Raw genomic sequence first — 24,397 nt, 5'->3', positions numbered from 1 at the left:
CATATTAATCAACAGAAAGATCCAATTTGAACTCTTAAAGTCATGGACAGATGTCAGTGGCAGAGCACTAGCCCTGGTGGGCAGGATACAGGGCACGGTTGTTACCCTCGTGGCAATATATGCCCCCAATACAGGACAAGACAGATTCCTACAGAGGATAATACCTAAAATCATGTGCGAAGCAGAAGGCGACGTAATTATAGGAGGTGATCTGAACTCTTGGATGGACCCGGAACAGGATAGACAATCGGGCCGCCCCTCTACGCCCCCGCTCGCCGGTGCTAGATGCCCACTAGCCGCAGACATGATGACCGGCTACAACCTCACCGACGCATGGAGACATGCCAACCCCAACAGAACTGGCTTTACCTTTTTCTCAACGCCACATGCAACCTTCTCCAGAATAGATTATATATACCTAACCGCAGACCTCATCACGGCAATGAACAAAGCCGTTATAAACCCTGTCTCTTGGTCGGACCATGACATGGTCACGGTCACCCTCGACCAAATGGCCCTGCCTCGAAGATGTTCCAAATGGCGCTGTAATGAAACCCTCTTTAAGGACCCCATCTTTGGAGAACAACTAGAGCAGGACATTACCCGATACTTTGAGATCAATAACACAGGGGAAACTTCTATGAACACAGTTTGGGAGGCAGGCAAGGCAACCTGGAGAGGACTACTTATTAGAGAAGGAGCAGCCAAAAAAAGAGACAACTAATAGAAAATAGGATCCGGAACAAAATCACACAACTGGACCTCATGGCACAAACGGCGGACCACAAAAGATTAAAGAGGCCAACGATAAGAGAGAGGAATTAAGACAACTAGAGGCGGGAAGCATAGCGCGCAAGCTACAGCATCTGAAGCAGAAACACTATGGACATGGGGACAAAGCGGGTGCCCTGCTTGCCGCAAGACTACGAAGCCAACGCCAAGAGAGGTGGGTGCCCACGATTCAAACAGAAGAGAACTCTTGTGAACCACTTTCTCCCAGTGTCCCTGAAGCTTTTGCCGACTTTTCCGAAAAATTATATTCAGCGCGCGCCCCCTTGCCCACGGAAGCTATAAATTAATATCTGGATCGGGTACCCTTGCCCACCCTCCCAACTGATATAGCACTCACGTTAGAAGCCCCCACAACAGGAGAAGAAATTGAAGAAGCTATCAAAAGGCTACCAAGGGGGAAAGCCCCCGGAAACGATGATACACGGCAGGGTTCTATAAAACTTTTAAGGATGCCCTTCTCCCATTCATGGTTGCCCTATTTAACAATATCCTATATTCCGGCATGGCACCCGACTCCTTCTCTGAGGCGCTGATAACGGTCATCCCCAAGGAGGGCAAGGACCCAAAGTTGTGTGCCTCCTACCGCCCAATATCTCTATTAAATATGGACGCCAAAATTTATACGAGAATCCTGGCTGCAAGACTGGAGTCACACATGCCTGCAATAATCCACAACGACCAAGAAGGTTTCATTTTAGGCAGACAAGGAGCGGATTCCACCCGGAAAACTCTTCACTTAATCCATGAGGCCCAAACTTCGCTGAGCAACCCAGCGCTACTCTCAATTGATGCCGAGAAGGCATTCGATAGAGTCGAATGGCACCTCCTCGAGGCCACATTGCAAAAGATAGGCCTAGGCCTCACACTCCGACGAGGGATCAAAGCAATCTACAAGTCTCCAAGAGCATCGGTCTCGGCGAACGCCCAATTCTCCCGGTGGTTCCCCCTCAGCAGAGGTACAAGACAAGGTTGCCCCCTGTCGGCGATACTGTTCGCACTGTCCCTAGAACCTCTCGCCGTGATGCTGCGAGCTGATCCTGCAGTGGAAGGAATCCAGGTGAATGGTAAAGAATATAAGCTAGCCTTATATGCGGACGACATTATGCTTCACCTGTCAAACCCAACGTCTTCCGTTCCGATAGCGATCCAGCTGATAGAGGAGTACGGCGCACTGTCGGGATTTAAAATCAACAAATCCAAATCTACTCTTTTTCCACTCCATGAACCATCGTCGGAACACCAAAGCGCCCTTGAGCATCTCGGGCTGATCATCGGAGGCCCGACACTGAGATACTTGGGAATTAACTTAACGGGACATCTCGACGGCCTCTACGAAGCCAACTTTCCCCACCTCCTCGAGGCCCTCAAGACCGATCTCAAGAAATGGAAACCACTAACAATATCCTGGATGGGACGCTTGAATGCAATCAAAATGGTGTCCCTCCCACGGTTTCTCTACCCCTTTCAGGTCCTGCCTATCACCATTCCGGATCAATTCTTCAAGCAAGTCAGAAAGGCCATCCTAGACTTTTTGTGGAATGGGAAGAAACCCAGAATCCCCTACGATGTCTTAATACTACCAAAAGAGCTAGGAGGGGTTGGCCTACCGGACATAGAACGCTATTATCAGGCCACACAGCTCATAATTTTAATCCCACATCTGCGGGATAAGAAAGACCTCCAATGGGTCCAGCTAGACAACAACGTTCTATACAATGTGACTCTGGCAGAGTGGATATGGGTCCCCAGATCGAAGCTATCGAGGAAGCTGCGCAACCACCCGATACTGTGCACGTTGTGGAACATATGGAGGAAGGGGAGAGCAATGTCGGGAGTCACCACGTGGCCTTCGCCACTGAGCCATCTCTGGTCCCCTGGAATCAGAGAGAAAATCCCGGAACATGCCAGATACCAATCCTGGTTTGATGCCGGCCTCGAGAGGGTCGGTCATCTTTGGAGAAAGGGGAAATTCATATCGATAATGGAACTCGAGGAGGCCCTCCAAATCCACCCGATACCAGTCTTCCTGTACCTACGTCTGAAAGGCGTCATATCCAGAAAGGAATGGAAGGATACCACGCAGAGAGAACTAACGCCCTTTGAGACGATCCTAGACACAACTGTTACCTCTAAATGCCTCATAGCGAGAATGTACAGAGCCTTAATTACCAAAGACAACGCACCAAACCATCGTCTCAAAGCAAGATGGGAACGAGACTTTGCCAGAGAGTTCGACCAGCAAGCCTGGAATAAAATATGTGGGACACTAACCAAAATATCAATCGCGGCCCAGTATAAATTGCATGCCATAAAATTATTACATAGATGGCAATACGACCCACAAAGACTGTCCAAAATGTTCCAGACCTCCAGCCCGAGATGCTGGCGACATTGTGGGATGAACGCCGATTACTGGCACATGTGGTGGGCCTGCCCCAAGGTCTGCATTTACTGGCATGAGGTCCTGGGATGGATCAAATAACTGGATGGCATAGATAGGGAATTGTCACCCCTCCTGATCCTATTTGGCCTCGAAGAAGAAGAGGACGAAATGATAAGAGTAAAATATCTGATATCTCCCCTCTTACTTGCGGCAAGAGCTGCCCTCGTGATAAAATGGAAAGCCCCTCGCCTACCTAACAAGAAGGACTGGATACAGATCGCTACAAATATTTACACTTTGGAAAAAATAACTGCAATACTCCATGACAAAGCTGCGCGACAAGAGGAAGTCTGGTTCGATTTCACTACGCAATACATCTCGCGTTCAACCATGGAATGCTCCACACAGCAAGGAAACTAGCTCCTGACCCATGCTACCAATGACTGGAAAACTGAAAGACCCTTTGTTGACAACCCTTGCATGTCACAGACCATATAGGAGATCAATGATCTTAGGACGATTCAAGATGCGCGTCACGCAGCTCACTACGAATCAGAATGTCAATGCCCCGAAGGAAGTGGACATGAGAGATAGGGGTACGGAGGGGGAGGGGTGTGGGGCTTTTCTTTTCCCTTCTTTTTTCCCTTGTTGTTTTTTTTTCTTTTTGCTTTCTCCTGGAATAATGAGCATTAATGTTGATAACTGTTGTTAAGGTGGACTTGGATATTCTAATGAAGCAGCTCACAATGCACAATGTGTACCCACCTGTATGTTCACATTCCATGTTAAAATCAATAAAAGTCAAATTTCAACAAAAAAAAAAGAGGAAGTCACCATCCCAGAAAGGATCCGACAATTCTCCCTGGAAGTGAAAGTTAAAAGAGGACAAAAATTGAAAAACCCTGATGCTTATATTCACTAAATGCTTTTCTCCAACAGCAAGGGTTAGGGGTAAACCCAACACCATTAGTCAACATAGAACATGACACCATTCCAATAGAGGTGGATAAGAGCGACTTATAGAGTATTACTCTAGCCGCAGGCACCATTATTGGAATGGCGGTTGATGACCGACATTTCACCATTGATTTAGGAAATGAACTGTTAGGACCAATCCCCAAGAACTGTTTTGACAGTGACAGTGATGACAATACAACACCAGACAGGATCTTTACCCGGCATGGGGGGAACTTCCTGGTGTACACTTCCTGCCCTTATGGTAAGGAAGATGTGACTTGTGACTTCAGGAGGGATGATGTGATTTTCCAGGTCCATGAGGGCTGCCTTTCCCACCTGAAGCCTCCAGTCCAAATCAGCACTCTGACCAGGGACTTCGCCGCCCAACTGGAGGAGGCCGCTGAGATAGCCAAACCAGAAGTCTTTCCAGGCTTCAGGCAGATGGTAGAAGAGAGAGTCAACCTAGCTGATGCCTGCGTGACTCTGGAACAGAAGCAAAAGTTGAAACAAGTTTTCTTGGATTTCCAAGATCTCTTTGCGGTAGACTCATATGACTGTGGTCGCACTGACATCCACACAACAACAATTCCCACGGACCCTGGCATTACTCCAGTGTTTGTGAAGCAATATCTCTTGCCTCTCGCATCCATGGAGTCCCTTACTGAAATAGTTAACAACCTTGAGTCCCGAGGAATAATTCGTCCAGTTCACAGCACCTTCAATAATCCGGTGCTGAGAATATTGAAGCCAAATGGCCAGTGGAGACTCTGCGCCGACCTTAGGGAGCTCAACAAACGGGTCCATACTTCCTGATGGCCTCTGCCCTACATTGACCAAGGGCTGGCCCAGATTCAGGGGTCACAGGTATTCACTAAAATAGACCTGACCAATGGATACTGGACCGTGCCTGTCAGTAGGGAGGACCAATACAAACTGGCTTTTACCTTTGGGGGCCAGCAGTACACATGGACCCGGACTCCCTTCGGATACCTCAACTCCGGCAATGAGTTCAACATTTTCCTACACAAGATCATGCCCGACCTGGGTTCAAGAGGTAACCTGGCTTATGTAGATGATGTCCTCATCAAAAGTTCATCTGTGGAGGAACACATAGCGGATATCCGTTATGTTCTGACACAGCTGAGGGCCGCCGGAGCAAAACTCTCCTTGCAAAAAGCACAGTGGTGTAGAACCCGTGTTAATTTCTTGGGGCATGAGATTACTCCTCAGGGTCTCTGTCCCCAGGAAAAGAAAGTGGAAGCCCTCCAAAAATCAAAGGATCCCACAACTCTGCGGGAACTAAGGAGCCTCCTTGGACTGACTAATTACAGCAGAAAGTTCATTGAGGGCTACGCAGAGATCACTAGAACTATCCGAGGCAGTAAGACAACTCAAAAGAAGCCTCTCACAAGCACCTTGCCTAGCTTACCCTAGTCAGAAACAAAGAGTTCTTCCTGGAGAACGGGTTCTCTAATACGTGCCTGACGGCAGTATTATACCAAAATCATGACAAGGTCAATAAAGTAATATCCTATGCGAGCAAAACTTTATCCTCTGTGGAGGAAAAATTCAACGATTGTGAGAAGGCACTCCTGGCAACAGTGTGGGCATTGAAGAATTACCGTCCGTTTATCCAGGGGGAACACATCATAGTGGAGACTCCACACCAGCCTCTGCAATATCTCCAAAGTGACCGAATCCGGGCCGGAAATGTGAGTAATTCCCGAATCACTTCCTGGATCCTGTCAATGCAAGGCTTTCCTGTGGAGGTCAGATATGGCCAAAACAAGAAGAGTCCCCTCGCGCAAGGTCTCGCTGACTTGCATGATTGTGCCAGAGAACATTGTCTCGAGGACGAAAGTCTAAAAATCAAGGACAACATGGAGGCATACCTTAATTCTCCACACAAAGTCTTTGAAGAAGACAAGTGTGAGGGAATGCCCACTGTCTATGTGGAGGGATGCTCTTACCATGTTGACAACAATGGGGAAAAAGAACTGGTGGCCGGCGTAGGGAATGCATGGGTGAATGAGTCCCCAGAACCCTCCGCTGGGTACAAAATTGGTCCCCAAAGTAGTCAGGTGGCACAGTTTATGGCTGTGCATCAATCCATCCTCACTGCTGTCCAACATCAACTCCATGAACCGGTCATAATCACAGATTCAGATAATGTATGGAACGGGTTCGTGGAGCACCTGGTTAATTGGAAAACCAGAGGCATGTTATGTGCTAATAACAAACCCTTGAAACATGGGAAGTTAATTCAAAACATTGATGATCTGGTCACCTCGAACGGGATGACCATCTACTGGAAAAAGATCAAGGGTCATTCCAAAGTAGAGGGACCAGACAAAACTGGAAATGACTTAGCTGATCAGCTGGCCAAAACCGGGGCCATCCAATGGAATCTAATAGAGATTGAGTCCCTGTTGGGGGAAATCCAGGTCACTGCAATCATAAGGTCCCAGACAAATGCTCACAATAGTCTTTCAACTGCACAATGGAGTAAGGAGACCCCAGATGCTGATTTGATCACGGCTCAGAAGGGGGATCCAATAATTGGTAAGTTTTACCAACACATTGAGGACCCTGAGAACTTTCCCCTGACGGATACCAATTACATTGGTGAAGAGGACCTTAGAGTGTTGATGAAATGTCCAAAAATGATACGAATCCAAGACGGTTTGTTGGTAAGGAAATCCTAAGCTGGCCATGACCAGTGGGTGGTTCCTACCTCATTCTGAAGCCTGATGTTAAGTCATTCCCATGATGCGGCCACAGCCGGTCATAGGGGGTTTCATACAACACTTGAGATCTTAAGAGAGGTTGCATACTGGCCACACATGGGGCAGGAACTCGACCAATACTTGAAAGGGTGTCTTGTGTGTGCACAATTTCAGCCAACATCCCTCACACACCGCGTGCCTCTCCAAAAGAGCGGGATGACACTGCCATGGTCAGATGTGCAAATCGACTTCATAGGCCCTGTGATTCGCTCATCCAGGGGAAACAAGTACATGCTGACAGTCACATGCTTGTTTACCAAGTGGGTGGAAAGTCTCCCGGCCCCAAACTGCAGGGCAGAAACAGCAGCTGCCCTGATGATCAATCACATCTTTTCACATTTTGGACTACCCCAAAGGATTGAGTCTGACAGCGGTAGCCATTTCACCAGCGAGGTAATGACAAAGAAGTGGGAGATACTTGGGGTCAAAAGGAAGCTACACATTGCTTACCGGCCAGCCTCTTCTGGGGCAGTTGAACGTTACAACAAAATCATTGTGAGCATCTTAAAGACATTTGTGGGAGATTCTGGGCCAAGTTGGGATATCCGATTACCTCTGGTCCTAATGGCCATCAGATCTACCCCTTCATCTGCAACCAAAATGGCACTGTTTGAGTTGATGACTGGACGCAGGATGGTGCTTCCTCAGCATTTGCTCTACAGGACCCAAGAGCAGACGTTAATAAATGCCTCCACTACTCACGAGTATGTGGAGAATTTACGAAAGCATCTTCAACAAGCTTTTGCTTATGCTCAGCGGAATCTAGAAAGATCAGCTGATACCATGAAGACCCATTACGATATGAAAACTACCAGGAAAGAATACAATGTAGGAGACCGGGTGTAGAAGTTTCTGCCTACATGGAAAGGACCTTGTGAAATTGTGGACAAGATCTCCCTGGTCGCCTACAAGATCCGCCTCCCCAAAGGTAGTTTGGCAGAGGGGGAAGACAAGTGGGTCCATATTAATCAGCCATCCCAGGCACACTCTGCAACAACTGGAGGAATCCCCTGGAATCCCAGAGGGGGCCGCACCAGATTAATACATTTTCAACTCTAAAATATTCCATATATAGTCTGATGTATAAAATGTATATGTTCGCCACACCATTAATAGTGGTGGAAAAATGTCTATGAATGTCTATTGCCACTTTGCTTTGTCATCCTAGAAGAAAGAAAACCTGGAGACTGACCACGGAAGACGACCTGGGGACAGGGAGCAAGGATCCGAGGGGCCCGGGGTACCGCCCAATACTCCCATCAGGACCGGCGAGGAGAACCGATCGATCCACCCTGATGGAGGAAAAGATGCAGAACTTTGTCATCTGCGGAATCGGAAGAAGATGAGGAGAACATCCCAGATCTTGCGAGTTCCATCAGTAAAAGATCAGAATGGCCATCGCAAGAGGGGTGGCTTGTTGGATGTTTTTTACCCATGCATCCAAGCCCTACCACAAAACTGTGCATTACTGGCATTGAAAACATCATGATGGCCAGAACTCCCCAGAAAGTGCACAGGGAAAACATGAAAAATAGGTTCCCATCCATTTTTGCATCTGTTAATGTTAATAAGAGAGACCATGGCCAGGCCCTATCCTTGGCTACACACAGAGCAAAAACCAGTGCAAAGAAATATGGTGCTGTTCAAAATCCGAAATGTATTAATTCAAGACAGCTCCCAAAATTGGGTGCAGTACCATTGCAAGCCACTGACCGGCGCTGGTGCTCTATAAATCCTGACAGGAGAGCTGTCTTGCAGAACTGTGCTGTGAACAGAAGGTGGTCTTATGTAATTAAAAGTTCAAAAGACTTGCTTTTCCTGAGAACTCTTAACACCTCAGAGACCCACACAACAGCCCAGGATATCACATGGCCCTGTTGATTGAGAGGGAGGAGTTTCCCCTGAAGCCTGCAGGACACAACACAATAGACCCTTTCAATTGAATAGAAATGCAGATTAGGGTGTAACTGTCAACAGCTGCCCTGCCAGGAAGGAGAGGCCTGTGATCTCTGACTCACCAAGTTCTGGGGGGTCGGCCAGACTGGTATGTGAATTCAATTAAGAGCAAATGTATGTCTGATTAAATTGCTTATAAAATCTTGTATTAAGCTCACAGAAATGTACAATTTGGGGGTCCTTAATATGGAAAAAATGCCCTCACGATTTGAGACCAAACTCCACTTTGTGCGGTGTTCTGGGACCGAACCCCGCTATTTATTAATATTGCAGACACAGAGTTTATGCTAGAGACATAGTACATTACTGTAATGTGCCCAGAAGGGGGGTGTACCTCTGTGCAAATTTGGGTAAAAGTCCAATATTGGAAAACCAACCAAAAAGTGCAAAATGTTATCATTTCTTAACCCAAGCTCTTAGAAACATCAGAGTGGGAACAGAAACCTACCCGAAGTAAAATATGATGTGTATATGTAATTTCAACAAACTGTGTATCTGGGAAATATGTGTTTTGGGTAAAATTGATTTTTCTAAGTAAATGCAAAGGGGAGGATCCTCTGACTCATAAAACATACCTCATCACAATGACACTCCATTCCTTCCCCCAATCAAGGGAGAGAGGAGGACCTGGCCAATGATAAGTTGTGAGGGGCAGGCTTAGTTATGCCCACGCACACACCCATTTTCAAAACACATAAAAAGAGACTGCATTGGACAGGCAACATTCACTTCCCACTTTGAGCTGATTTCTTGCAGAGCACTTTGCCAGAAGACACCAGATCCAGCACTTAGACTTCAAATCCAGACAGAGACCAGAACTTAGAACTCAGACTCCAGAACTTAAAGCAAAGGACTAACCCACAAGCTGAGTTCTCTTCAGCAGGCCTCAAAATCCTTTGCAAACTATTCAACCACCGAGCTGCGCGGTTTGCTACTTGCTAAGAATCCTGTGTATCCAGAACCGTCAGATCCAATTCAAGAGACCCAGACCAGACCGCTGTGCAGTGCCGAGACCAGAACCAGAGATCCAGATCTGCAGACCAGACCCAGTCCAGATCGCTATGAGCAGAACCGGTGCCTGACCGTCCCGTGGCGAGGGAAGTCCAGTCCAAACCTGACCAGATCTTGACGGCCTATTTCAAATTTATAGTGTCAGTACCCAGCTAGAACTGTGCAGAACCAATCTCTTAGTCTAAAATAATCTCATATAATCCATTTCCACCTATTTAGAACTGCATAGAAACCAGGTGTTCATTCTGTGATCTCAAACCTGCAAAAGTGTCATTTGTCATTTGAATCTTACTTCATTTCCGAAAATCTACCTCCAGTAAATTGTCCGTATCCTTTCAACCTCGTCTCCTAGGAACGATATTTCATTTTAAAGCTAAGATCCCCAGCTTTCCGCAAGCTCAAAACCGACTTGCTACTCCTTATAGTTTCTCTGTAATCGCGATCGACGCACTCGAAAAAGTGCCGCAAATTGACATTTTTCTTCATTTCAACCACGTGTAAAAATATCTGTCTTTTGCTTCCATTATTCAATTCCGTTTTCAACCTGATAACCATCCCTGAATCATTGATAGTGCTGACATGAACTAATTCAAAGTAGCTCTCACCTACCCTGAACCTCCTGCAGGGAATTAAAAGCATTTTTATCATATTTTTACTTCATTGCCACCGCATTTAAAAGGATTTGCCTGCTTTAAAATCATACCTGTTTTCCTCTAAGCTCGCTGGGGGGAACTGGAACTTTGTATTGCATTTTGTTTGTATTCCTGAAAATTGTGTGCTCATCTTCCATCTCCTTCTATTGCATAGGGGGAGAGCGAATTGTCAAAAGAAAAAGTGATCACATTATCTATATTGGAAACCATATCAATTTATTTCTGTGCTGCATTCTTTTCCATCATTGCATTTCCTTGAAACCATAAAAGCATTCTCAGCTACTTTATCCTCTCTATATCAACTCCTAAGTAATTAAAAAAGTGTGTTAGTGTAATATTATCCATTGTTGATCACTATCATCTTCACAAGTGTGCTATCAATTATCAATTTGCTTATAAAAGTGTGATATATAGATATTGTTTAATTTTTCAAATAAACCTTTTAATTTGCAAAACAAACCTACTTCTTGGCTCAGCGGGGTCAGAGGGATTCTAAGAGAGGGGTGTTATACAAGGGTTGTCATCCAGAATAAACGAACTGGACATAAAAATATACCAATAAGGGTTTCCATCAGCATCCCAGACTAGGCATTGACTTAGCTGTAGTGTTGAATTGAAGTCGCTAACAACGCGTTCTCAGATGTTCTCTTGAAGTGTCCGAGCAGTTTTGCAGTTTGCTTGTTGGCGTCCTGGAACCTGCAAGTCAAAGCTAACAAGGGTGTAGTACTGCTTTGTTTTTGCATTTGAGCAACTATGTGTTCCTTTCATAGTTTGACAAAACATTTAGATAGAACAATAGCCGAACATATGTGGCTTTACACTCTTCTCCTGTTGAAATTGGTGGTGTTGTCCGAGTATTTGATTACCTAAAGGAAGGGGAAATCCTACAGTGCACTCCTCCAGCTCCACTTTAAGTCTGACTGTGCGGGATAACAGGCACAATGGGGGAGGAGGGGGTGATGAGTACCCTGGAAACAGACGTGGAAATGGCTCAACTACTGGATGCTAAATACAGAGATGCTGGGTGGAAATTGTCCCCTGTTGCCTGCTATTTACACTAACAACAAGGGTGATGGGATTGAAATAGATATATCTGTCACATCATATGCCTCTACTCCTGGACCAAAGAACATCAAATGCCCATCACCCTCTCCTTCACACCCTGACTCTGATAACAGCTCGAGAACATACATAAAACGATTATTGCTCTAAATTATGTTCTTTCATCATTTGTTACCTTATATGAAGGCAGAAAGTTGGAAGTGCCAATGCACGCTATTGATCTTGGGGCTATTCAGAGGAAACTCAAGTCTACATCAAAGGAAGCAGAATTAAATGTTTTTTTCCTACCTAAAATCTAGTCACAGTATCTGCATCTTTTGCAGGCCATACAGATGATGCAAAACACTGTGTACTTGTCCCAGAATCTATCCAAAACTGTCTGATGCCTTTCAAATCCATGCCCTTCACTGTTGGAAACAAATGTCCTGTTAGTATTGTGTGTGAAGATCAATTAAAATCATTCACTACCTCGCTAGCACTTGTACTTCTGCACACAGTAGCTTACAAATTGTGAAAATCACTTGGGGGCGGAAGGGGGAGCCAAAGAACTGTATAGCCCAGAATCACAAGAGAAAGTGATCTAAACGAGTCCTGCAAAGGCTTGCACAGATGAAACTGAATCCTGTGAGAATTAGTATCAAAGTCAAAATATCTCCTGTCAAGGTGATCGTGGAAAGTTTTTCGGAACAAGAAGAAACACCCAAATAATGAGGACACTCTTGCAGAAGGTTACTGTATCGCATAAGGCGGTTTGTGATTATCAATCAACAATTACTTCTGCTGCTGCTCATTGAGAACACGTTTCGCGACTTGCTGTGGATTTCTCAAGAAACAACCGTTTCTACAAGTCTGTGCATCGGTACAAACTGATATTGTGGTTTCTATTGATTCAACTGCTCCTGCACTCTCTGACCCTTCGACTTTGCATGGCTGAAAACCTCTGAATCAAATTACAGAGGGTAACATGGTTGTTAATAGGGCCATCACCACACCCCTATTTGCTCTCCATTTTGCAACAAGGAGTTTGGTGAAGAACTATAACGAGGTGGCGAAGGCAGACCTGACCACTTAGTGTTTGCTGCCTCTGGCACACACAAACTCTAACGTGGTGCAAAACTCCATAGCTGAAGATCTACATGTCAAGGCTGAAAGCTTTAACCCTCCCAGCGCCTGTTGCCGTCGAGCTACAAGACTCTCAGCCACTGAAAAAGCCCTGCTCTTATTGCATTTTGAGGGGCGCCCGTGGCTCTGAAGAAATCCAGGCTGGTGCTACGATCCCGACTCAGCCTAGCTAAAGCCGTTTGACGGAGGGGAAGTCAGACAAGCGGGCTGGTAAATCTGCGGGTTCATCATGAAAAGCAATTTAATGATGATTTGAACCTAGTACTGAACAGATCTGCCATCCTCACAGTATGTAATCCCCTCTAGAGACATTGACGGAGTGCAATTTTGTCACCCAGTATGAATGAATATCGCTGTCATTCATATTGATTTTAATATGGTGGTGGCAGGGGTTGTTAAGCGATAAATACCCTCTTTGAGAGGATTAGAATTTGAGGTGACTGAGTCTACTCTCTCTGCTATGGAAAAGGGTCTGGAATTAGATGGACAGTGGTACCCAAAGGAAATGAAATTACAATAACCTTCTCAAATAGCGAAACAGTCTGAAGGGAGGTTAGTTCTACCAATTCTATGGTTTTGGGAGGTGGCTCGAAGCGAGACTGGTCATGGCTTCCAAGCACCTTAGCAACTGTTAGGAGCCAAACATCTTGCTCCAAATTACATTAGCGGACAAAGGGCCTCATTAGTAGTTGGGCGGTAACTGGCAACATTGACGGTAACTGAGTTATTGCCAATTTTGCCAATACGCCAAATTATGAGGTTTTGAATGCAGGATTTACCTCCAGCAAAACCATGGAGGTACATTTTCCCACTCAATGCCGAAAAATAGGCAGAATTGGCAGAATTACCATGGCAGTAAATTCTGCCACATTAATTCCCTCATAAAATTCCCCATTGGGTCCAATGGACCCAAAATAAATGGTGAATTACACTGCCACCACCACTTGTCACCAGACGGAAATTCCACCTGACCAAGCAGCGGTAACAGTAATTAATTTTCAACAGGTTTATTGATGAAATTCCACCTAACTCGTAATGAGGGCCAAAGCTTCCTTTAGGTTACTGTCATGGAACACAAAAGGCCACAGTGATCTTTTTTAAAAATACACAGCTAATAACAAATGTGAGACATCACAAAATCCTTTGTTTGCAAGAACACTGGCTGACTCACCCGCCCAGACTAGATAGCTATAAAATGTACTTTCAGGCTGTCCAGAAGGGCAGTCTGGGGCGTCCAATGGGAGGGCTCTTAATATTGATTAGATTGGGTGTAGATTCTAGGAAGTGAAGGAGTTGGAATTGCAGACAGGGGTACCTGCTGCAGAGTACAAAATGACTGTGGATGGGGGAGCATACAGGATTGTATTAATTAACATCTACTGTTACGAGGGTGTCAAAACTATTGACACATTCTTGGTTAAACTAAAATCCTGCGTAGAAGGATGGCTGAACAGGAGGGATAAGGGGCATGTGATTATTGTTGGTGACTTGAATTATTCTTGTTTAAAGAATGAAAATGATATGACAGTGATCTTCACGGATATACTTAGTGATGCTTAGTGATCACTCTATGCAGGTGACTCGTAATGGGGCACAATGGCTTGTCTGTATGAACTCCCTGTTTAAAGTTAATAGGGCAGTTAAAGGAGATGTCCCTGAAAATTAGACCTGGTTTAGAGGGGAAGTAAAGTCTACCTTAGAGTACATCTTTACGGACGAAACGTTGCTCACTAAATGGCTGGAGTTTAGGGTAGAGCCTACTCCCTGGAGAGATGACTGCATGCTCCATTGCGCTGAGGTTTCCGTAAATTTGGGTGGAAACAGAATTGTTTGGAACATGGGCTTCACGCACCTTTCTATGCCTAGGGGTAATCACAATAGGCGAGATCCTGCCACCGGATTTTGCAAGCGACCCTTTTTATTTTGTGTTATGCTACTACAACCAAGAACGCCAGCACACACCAATATGCAGTCTTACGATTTGTGATAAAAGAGGTTAATTGAGTACAGACCGGGAATAGGGTTTTAAACAGGCGGGCGCCCTAATGGTGGTTTTGTTAATGGACGCGTGTGGTGACATCATTCTCCCTCGGTTGTTTTCCGTGCATGTGAATCACCGAGACCGATTACCTCATGCGCTGTTCTGCTGTTTATTGGTTCTGTCGGTGACATTTAGTGACCAGAGGAGAGAGCTGTGCAGCAAGGTGATCAATATGTCAGGGTCCGCCTCCTGCCTGTCACCGCGCAGTCTCATGGTGTTCCTTTTATGTAACGTTATTTATAGTTATTATGATGATGTCCCTGCTGCTCAGTTTTACTGTTGCAGCTTTGCCAGGCTCTCTAATAATGATTGATGCTGCAACGCCATGCTGCCACACAGCTGCGCACTGCAGGCTCTCGGAATCTGGATAACCATCCGCCGTATGCATGGAACTCCCGCTAAATCATTCGCAGGCATATAGCTTGAGCTCTCTGAGTAGCCAGACGGCACATGCAGGAGTTTAGTCTAAAACAAACAACACTTTCTCATAGTTTTCACACACACGCATGCGCGTTCAAAACGCGACGAGTGTAGCCACCCACCGAGCCACTTTCGCGTGCCTGAATGAATGAGTGCAGAAGGCAAACTGAATACACAGATGAAGCCAGGTAAAACACCTTGAAAAGTTAAGAGGAGGTTAATTTATATGCATCCCTTTATCTCCCACATGACTCGGTTAATGATTAGCTGTTTCTAGACAAAGGAAAATATCATCCCGTATGAGTGTCTTAGATAAAACAAATAGTTCGCAAAGCACAAGGCCCTCCTCTTCCGGTTCCATTAATTAGCGGTTCGACATTTTGGGGTGAGGTTCCAAAGAGTGTGCTCCAGTTAGGCATTTGTATCTGAAGTGCAGAAGGAGTCGGTTAAAAACTATATTACATGACTGAGGAGCAGGATGGGTAGTTAAATTTTGTTATGTGCTGCACATTATCCAAACCTTCTTTTGTCGGGCAACAAGCAAACCCTGGGCGTGTGAAGTTAGGCATTCAGCTTGTGCAGGCTGGAAAGCACACCGTTACGTTATAGCATCTGCAGCCTAAACACGTGACGCACGCGGAGGTTGTTAATACACTGGATGTTTTGGACGGGAGCCTTGTGGGTAGGCCACGTGCTGCCTGCTCGAGACAGTTACGCCAAGTGTTCCTGCAGCCACGAGGTGGGAGTAGCTTGGTGGATGGTAAATCAAGTCCATACGGGCAGAGTGGGATTACTTTTTGAAAGCAGGAGTTACAGCGCTTCCCACCAAGCATGCTCAAACTCGGTGCTCCATCAGTCCTTCCCTGAAAATGGTCTCCCTCCATGCCCCCCCAAAGGTATCAGTGGTCTCACACCGACTTCACTCCTGACCTCACTAATTGTATCTGCTGGCTTCTTATGCCCTGCCAAATTCTGAGGCCTAGTTATGTGCGACACACCAACGCACTATGTGTCCTTGCCGGCTTACCTTACCTTATCATCCCACCTGTGGACGTGACCGTACCAACAATCCACAGCTTATACCCAACTCCCCTTCAGGACTCAACCCAATGGAGGTTGTTCTATTCTGATCCCCGGCCGATGCGTCGGTGGGGAACAGTAGATGTGAGGTCCCGGGCGCCAATGCCCCACTGCGCAGCTCCGGCAGGTGCAGAGATAGGCACACACGCTGGTATTGGTTTCATGCCCGGAACTGCCCTCGCGTAGCAGGGGGCGGGGCTTTTATTAATGGTGCCTTATGTCACCGCGTAGCGGGATGTAAGGCGTATACAACATTCCTCCTTTTTTCCAACAAAACCTTAACAGGATCATGGTACATTTTCAAACATGACTCGAGCTGTGAGTTCTACCATTCATAGTCTTTGAGTCTTTCAGGAGGCCTGGGAGCCGTTCTCAGAGCATAGCGTCCAAACCTCGGGGCTGTCCACAGACTGTGACTGGTTTGCTCACCTTCATTATTCGACTCAGCCTCCTCTGGTGCACTCGGCAACTCTTCCCTCGTGCCGTCCAGCGTTGCTTCACCTTGCTGATATTGGTTCTCCTCTTTGATCGCCAGGACTATGTCGTCAATCGGTTGTTGCTCTCTGTCCGTCCACAGTTCTCTTGGTAATTTCTTGAACCATGAGGTTGTGGGATGTTTTTACCCATACATCCGAGCCCTACCTCAAAAACTGTGCAGTACTGACATGGAAAACATCATGATGGCCAGAGCTTCCCAGAAAATGCACAGGGAAATGCATGAAGACTAGGCTGCCACTCATTTTTGCCGATGTTATGGGCACAGAAGGGCACTGCCTAAAACCACCATTGGGCTACCCACACAGTAGTCTGAAACCATTGGGAATGGCAATGCTGATTGCCAAAAGCAACCTAGAATTGTGGGGAATTCATTTTCTTAAATCCCAAAAATGGGTGTATTACCAGTACTCACCACTATCAGAAAGCCGGCGTTTTAAAACAGCACCAGACTTTTTGTTTTTGTGTAAAACTGAATAAATGAACCCAAAGCAGGCCAAAGAAAGACTTACTGAGAGGTGGATACAATCTAAAGTTATATTCTGAAGTGACTTGAAGGTTTATAACAAGACTGGCTGAGTTGTGGATTTCAGCAGTTTAAGTAAATTTGGACTGAAAGACACTAAAAATCTAAATGTTTAAAAGAAATGAGTGACCTACTTTTGAGTGTCACATAGGTTGCAATTGTTTAAATGTCATAGTTTTAAACTTAGAATCAGCATTCTAGCTGCATATGTAAAAATGGTTAATTTTATTTGAATGCAGAAAACTGGGTAACTAAAAGTGACATTAGCTGGGGCCTGGCTTAAGGAACTGAATTCTGCCCACCAGCTACCCCCGACAGGAGTTGAGACTTGCACAACAGCTGTGTTCCCAGGCCTACCTGCCTTTTGCTGCTCCCACCAAAAGGGATATGACACTTCTCTGATTGAATTACCTGGGCTCTGCAGGAAATTGAACAAAGCCCTGTCCTGACTCAGGCAAATGTTTTATTATGGGGGCCGTAAAAGTGGCTTCCTCCTGGAAGGAAAGGGGAGGAGCACTGCCTGTGAGAGCAAGCTGGCTTGGCAGAACTGGAAAAACCAGAAATTCAACCTTGTGCTGGGGGGAAACCACACCCCTGTAGCCAGAATATGGTTTTAGAAAAAGATGAATAACTCATAGTACAGACTTGTCATAAATATTTAAATGATACCATAATTCTTGTGATTTTTCTGCCCACATTTTAAGAGGTTTTTAGAACCGGTGGCATGATCTGGGGGCAAACTAGCAGTTAAGAGGGTATTACTTAAAATGTATGCATGTTAAAAATCTAACACTTCATCAAGTAATGTCCATACTCCTTGCGCACATGTGTATAAATTTGGGGTAATGTCCGATATTACGAGACCAGTTAAAAAGTGCAAATGTTGCCATTTCTGAATGCAAGCTCCCAGGAAGAGCAGATTTGGACAGGGTATACCTCCTGTAATATGTGATGGGTGCATGTAATTTTAAACAAATGTGTACCTGTGCAAATATGTTTTTTGAGCAAATATAGATTGTGTGTAAAGTTGACAGGGGTGGGTTCTCTGTATCATAAACAGACCTCATCATGATGACACTTCATTTCATTCCCCCAATCAAGGGGAAGAGGAGGAAGTGGCCAATGACAAGTGGAGAGGGGTAGGGCCTAGGAAGCTAGCCTTTCCACCCATTTTCAAAACACATAAAAGCAGACAGTCAGGACAGATAGAGACATTCAATTCCATTTGCTGCAACGCGCTCTGCCGGACCACACAACATCCAGAAGATACTAGATTCAACACTTAGACTTTAAAACTCCAAAGAACTTGATTCAGAACTCAAAGCAAGGGCCTAAACCCACAAACTGAGAACTCTTCTCAGTGGGCCTCAGCATCCAGCAAACCTAACAGCGATAGCAACTTCCAGGAGCCGTGCAGATCAGCGCTGGGTCCAGAGAAAGCTGTGCAGAAAGATCCAGAAGCAGTGCTGTACCCAGAGAGAGCAGAGCTGACCCAGACCACTGTTAGCAGAACTAGAGAGCTGACCCAGACGCTGTGCGCAGAGACCGTCCGTGGCGAGTGAAGAAAACCTGACCAGATCTGTGGCGAGGCCCATTCTATTTCTAAATATATTGTGAGTACCTAGCAGAACTGTGCAGAACCAATCTCTTAGTTAAAATAATCTAATCCAAGCTATTTTAATCTAAGTAGAACTGCCTCCTAACTGTCACCTGTCATTTTCTAAAGCTGTCACCTGTCATTTATAGTTGCTAGCTGTCACTTGTCACTTTGAACTTTAAAATTTCAAATCTGAAAAATGACCTTTACCATATCGCTCATATCTCCGTGACCGTTTGTCTTAGAGACTTGCAGTAACTTTCCTCTGAAAGCTGGGAATCTTGGCTTTTCAACGAACCTAGAACCACATTCTTATTCCATACACTTTTGCCGCAATCGCGAAAAACGCACTCGCAAATTTTACCGCGATTTGCAAATTTCTCCACGTGTGAAAACAGCAGTTTTTTTTTGCTTTCCTTGCTAAAAATTCGTTTGCCTCTTAAGAACCATCCTAGATCCATGCTAAAGTGAGCCTGAACTCATCCCAAGTATATTTCACTCACCCTGAACCTCTAGAGGGAATTAAAAGCATTTTAGCATATTTTTCACTTCATTGCCAGCACATGTAAAAGCATTTTGGGCCTGTGTTTCAAACTTCTGTAGTCTAAGCTTGCTGGGGTGAACTGAATTACATTTGATTGCATTTCTGAGAACTGTGTGCTTTCCTTCCATTTCCTTGCATTGCATAAAGGGGGGAGGGGATTGCCAGAGAAAAGTGATTACATGGTTTTGTTGAAATCATATTGAGTATTTTCTGTACTGCATTTTCATTCAACATTGCATCCATCTGAACTTATATAAAGCATTCTCTACCACCTTATTCTTCTGTTCCTATTCACAAGTGTGCTAGTGCCAGACTATCCATTATTGATTACTGCTCAGATTCAGTGTGATATTCAATTATTAATTTATTATAAAGTGTGATATATATATATATATATATATATATATATATATATATATATATATATATATATATATATATATATTGTTTAAATTATCAAATAAACCTTTAAACTTGCAAAACAGAACTACTTCTTGGCTCAGTGGGGCCAGGGGGATTCCAAGAGAGGGGTGTTATATAGGGGTAGTCATCCAGAACGCATGAACTGGACATAAAGATATATCAATAAGGGTTTCCATTCAGTATCCCAGACTAGGCATTGACTTAGCTGTAGTGTTGAATTGAATCCTCTTACAAGGTGTTTCTTGTTACCTGCTTGTGTCCCCTCATGGCCGTTATCATGGTCCCTCGCCCTTGTGTTATGCTCCACGGGACTGAGTCGTATTGGGTGTCCAGCTTCGAGTTGGACGGGTTTCTGACCATTACCACCCAATCACCCACTCAGTGTTTAGACTTCTTGGCGTGTCTCTTGATACTCATGCGTTTGTTCACCACCATCCTTCTTTGTTGAGTTCGTGCCTTGTTGTACGTGTCCGCACCCCTGCTCGGGTGGTGTGGGATGGAGGAATTGATGATGGTTCCATACATGATGTCTGCCAGTGGTATTCCCGTGGTGCTGTGTGGTGTCACTCTGTAGTTCCTCAGGAACCTGTATAAATCCACCCTCCAGGGGCTTGAGTTGACACGGGATGGACTCAGTACTTTATTGAGGGTCCGCATGAACCTTTCCCCATCTCTGTTGGCCTGGGGCCATTTGGGCATTATGTGATGGTAGTGAATGTTAAGGTCGGCTAGGTATTTATTGAATTCCTCGCCCTGGAACGGTGGCCCATTGTCACTCCGGATCCATCGTGGAAGGCCTTGAGTGGCGAACATTTTTTCCTTGGCCGGTATGACTGCTTCCACTGCGGTGGAGGCTACGATTTCGACCTTTGGGTACCTGGAATGGTTGTCGATTGCCACTAACAGGTACGTGCCCTCTTGTATTTTGCAGAAATCGACGCTGATTGCGTCCCATCTGGAGGACCCTCTCTCTGTCGCCAGTATCGGTTCGAGATTTGGCGTGGCACCAGTGATTTGGCACGGGAAGCAAGATGAGATGAGCCGCTCCACTTTTTCATCGATGCCGGGGAACCATACCTGTGTCTGATCCGAGCCTTGGTCCTTACCATTCCCTGGTGACCTTCATGGGGTAGCGCTACGACTCTGTCTTGCATGCTTGCGGGGATGACTATTTGTGTCCCTCTCAGTATGAGCCCTTCTTCTGTGATTGACAGGTCCTGTCTTACTGCGAACATGCCAGCGAGGAACTCTTTGGCTTCGGCTGTGCGTTTATGAATGTTTCGTAGGAATGATTTCCATTCACCAGAGAAGACTGTGTCTTTTACCAGATCACAGCAGGGGTCGGCTTGCGTGGCCTCCACAATGTTTTCGATGCCGATGGCCCTTGGCTTCATTGTGTGAACCATGTTGCAGATGTGTTTCTCCGTCTCCTCAGCCGCGTGTATCTCCCCTGGCGTGGCTGCTCTTGGGTGCCGGGACAGAAAATCTGCTGGGTTCCCGCTGCCAGGTTGGTATGCCAACTCAAAATCATACTGTTGTAAGTGCAGTAACCACTTCCCTTTTCTGGCTGGAGGGTGCGATGACGAGCCTGTGAATATAGGGAGGAGTGGTTTGTGGTCTGTGTATGCCTTGAACCTTCGGCCGTACAGGTACAGGTGAAAATGGCGGCAGCACCACAGTACTGCTATTGCTTCCTTTTCTATGTGGGAGTACCGTTGCTCCGTCAGTATCAACGCGCGGGATGTGTATGCGATCAGCATCGCCTCTCCTGTGGCAGCTACTTGGATCAGGATCGCCCCTAGGCCCACGGGCTGGCATCGATGTACAGTTCAGTCGGTAGTGAGGGGTCTTAGTAGGCCATGGTGGTGTCGGCCAAAATCGAGGCCTTGATCTGTTTGAATGCTTCCTGGCAGGAGGGGCTCCAGACTCATTTTGTGCTGGCTCTGTGAGTTCCCTCAGCGGTTCCGACAATGTGGTCAGGTTAGGGATGAATCTTCCGCATTATCTTGCCATCCCTAAAAAAACTGTGTACCTCTGTCGGCGTGGACGGGGATGAGGCAGCACGGATGTCCGCTACTTTTTGAGGGTCTGCGGAGATGCCTGCGCTTATTGAAGGTATAGCCAAAGAATGAGATCTCTTCCTTTAGGAACTCACACTTGTCCTTGTGGATCGTTAGGACTGCACTCTCTTGCCTGCTGAGCAGCATGTTGAGTCGTCATATGTGCTCTTCCTTGTTCCCTGCATGTATGAGAATGTTGTCGCTGACATTGAGTACCCCCGGGATACCAAGTATCACCTCCTGGATAGTCATCTGAAACACTTTGGCCGCAGAGGAAATTCTGACACTGAGTCGCTTCTATCTGCGCAGCCCTATGTGGGTGGAGAATGTTGTGATGTACCTGGAGTCCCAGTGGAATTTCAGTTGGTGGTATCCACCATTGAGGTCGACTTTTGAGAAGATTTTCGAGCCAGTAAGGTCCGCTATAGTCTCATCGAAGGTGGGGGTGATGTGTCTCTCCCGCTTCATTGCTGCATTGGGGATGCGCATGTCAATTCATATTCTCACCTTGCCCGGTTGTTTGGGTTTCTTGGTTACGACCATTGGTGACACCCATGGTGTTGGCCCGGTCACCTCCTCAATGATGCCTGCTTTCTCGAGTGCAAGGAGTTCTTTCTCAACTTGATTCCGTATGTGGAACAGAGTTCTTCGATGGCGTACTGCTCGCGGTTGAACGGAATCATCAATGTGAATTTTGATGGACTTCCCTTTTAGACATCCATTGCCCCTCAGGAGGTTCGGGTATTTCCCCAGAATGCCGTTGATGTCCTGTGTATCCGTCACCTCACAGATAAAGCTTATGAGTCCCAGGTCCTCAGCCACGTCCCCGCTCAGTAGACCCTCAATTCCTGTGTTAACGACGTATATTTTCGATTGCTGTGACTTGTCACCCCTGCTGAGGGTCGTCCGGAATCGTCCTATTATGGCAGTGGAGTTTTGCACCCATATGCGAACAACAGCATATCTGTCGATTTCAGGGTTGGTGCGGGTCGCAGTTTTTTGAATGTGGTCATTGGCATGACATTAACGGATGCCCCAATGTCTACGGTCCTCTGTGTTTCCTGGCCTTGGATGGCCACTAGGAATTTCCGTCTTCTCAGTCTTTTCGTGGGCGTTGTGCCTCCATAGTCCAGTGCTGAGACCATGTATACCTTCTTTCCTTTTCTCCATTGTTCGTTTGCTGCTTCTTTTTGGGGTAGTGCGTCATTGTCCCCATCTTCGTCAGCCGACGAGTTGAAGGTCTCCACTTGGCGGCACTGGCCTGTTTCTTCTTCTTCCCTGTGATCTTGTCTTGAGGCGTTTGGGGGTATTGGGGTGGTCCAGACGATCTGCATACTTTTGCATAGTGGTCCTTTCTGCCACATGCACCACACATGGTGCCTTGGGCCGGGCAATTTCATCTCACATGGAGAGGTCCTCCACACCACCCGCACTCGGTGGGTCCCGGATTCCTGATTGCCACTGGGGGGGGGGTGTTGCTACCACCGGTCTCGTCCCTCATGTATTGGCGGTTTGTGACTTGGGCCACTGTCGCCACCGTTAGTGGCGGTTGGAGTTTCTGCAAGGTTGTGCCCATGTGCGCTGCCCTGGCATGTGACAGCTCCCTCTGGCACTCGAGTTCCAAGATCCTGGTTAGAGATATGCCTTTTTTGCTTAACACCATTCTTCTTAGCTTCTCCGAGTGTATCCCATTGATGATCTGGTGTCGGATTTCTTTTTCAACGTCAGCAAATTCACAGGAGATTGCCAATTTTCACAGTCTGGTGTGGTAACCGTCAAGTGGTTCGTCCTCTGACTGGATGGTGGTGCAGAATATGAATGTTTCATAGTCTGGATTCAACTGGGGTAGAAAATTGGCTGTGAGAGCGTCTTTGGTTTGTTGGTAGACGTTGGAGCCATCTGCTATTGCCAGTGAGTTGAATATGCGTAGCACCTCATCTCTGACATTCAGTAGGAGGTGTGACCTCATTTTGCGAGAGGTGGTAATGTCCTTGCAATCCATGGCCATCACAAATTTTTGGAACCACATCTGCCATCGAGGACCAACTGAAGAGGGGTCAGTATATGGGTCGAACGGGCTGTGTGACATCGCCATTCCTCCTTTCGAGCACATGTGTGGTGTGGATGGAGACAAGTTGGCAGCCATTCTGGAAGGAGTGCTTGGGCCGGGGGTGGAGATGCCTGTAGTCATTTTGCATGGATCAGGTGCCTGTGCGTGCGCACGTGTGATGGTACCCCCCCACCTTAGTAGGTGGCTTGTGTCCTTGATTGTCTCCCCGTCATGTGTCAGGATGTGGGACACGTGGCTTCAGTGTGTCTCGTTATGGTGTGCAGGTGGGTCTCAGGAAACCTGCAAGTTTGCAGTGGGCCTCCAGTTGTCCATGGAGGTTTCAGTAGCCAGATGTGTTGTCACGTGGGCCCAAGTATAGGGCTATATTTTTTTATCTTTTTCCAGTGGGGGAAAGTCCCCCCACCGTGGTTCCAAAAAT

Source organism: Ambystoma mexicanum, chromosome 6p (genome assembly GCF_040938575.1).
Source record: "Ambystoma mexicanum isolate Mex_15411 chromosome 6p, UKY_AmexF1_1, whole genome shotgun sequence".
Lineage (NCBI taxonomy): Eukaryota > Metazoa > Chordata > Amphibia > Caudata > Ambystomatidae > Ambystoma > Ambystoma mexicanum.
Note: the sequence above shows the minus strand (reverse complement) of the source record.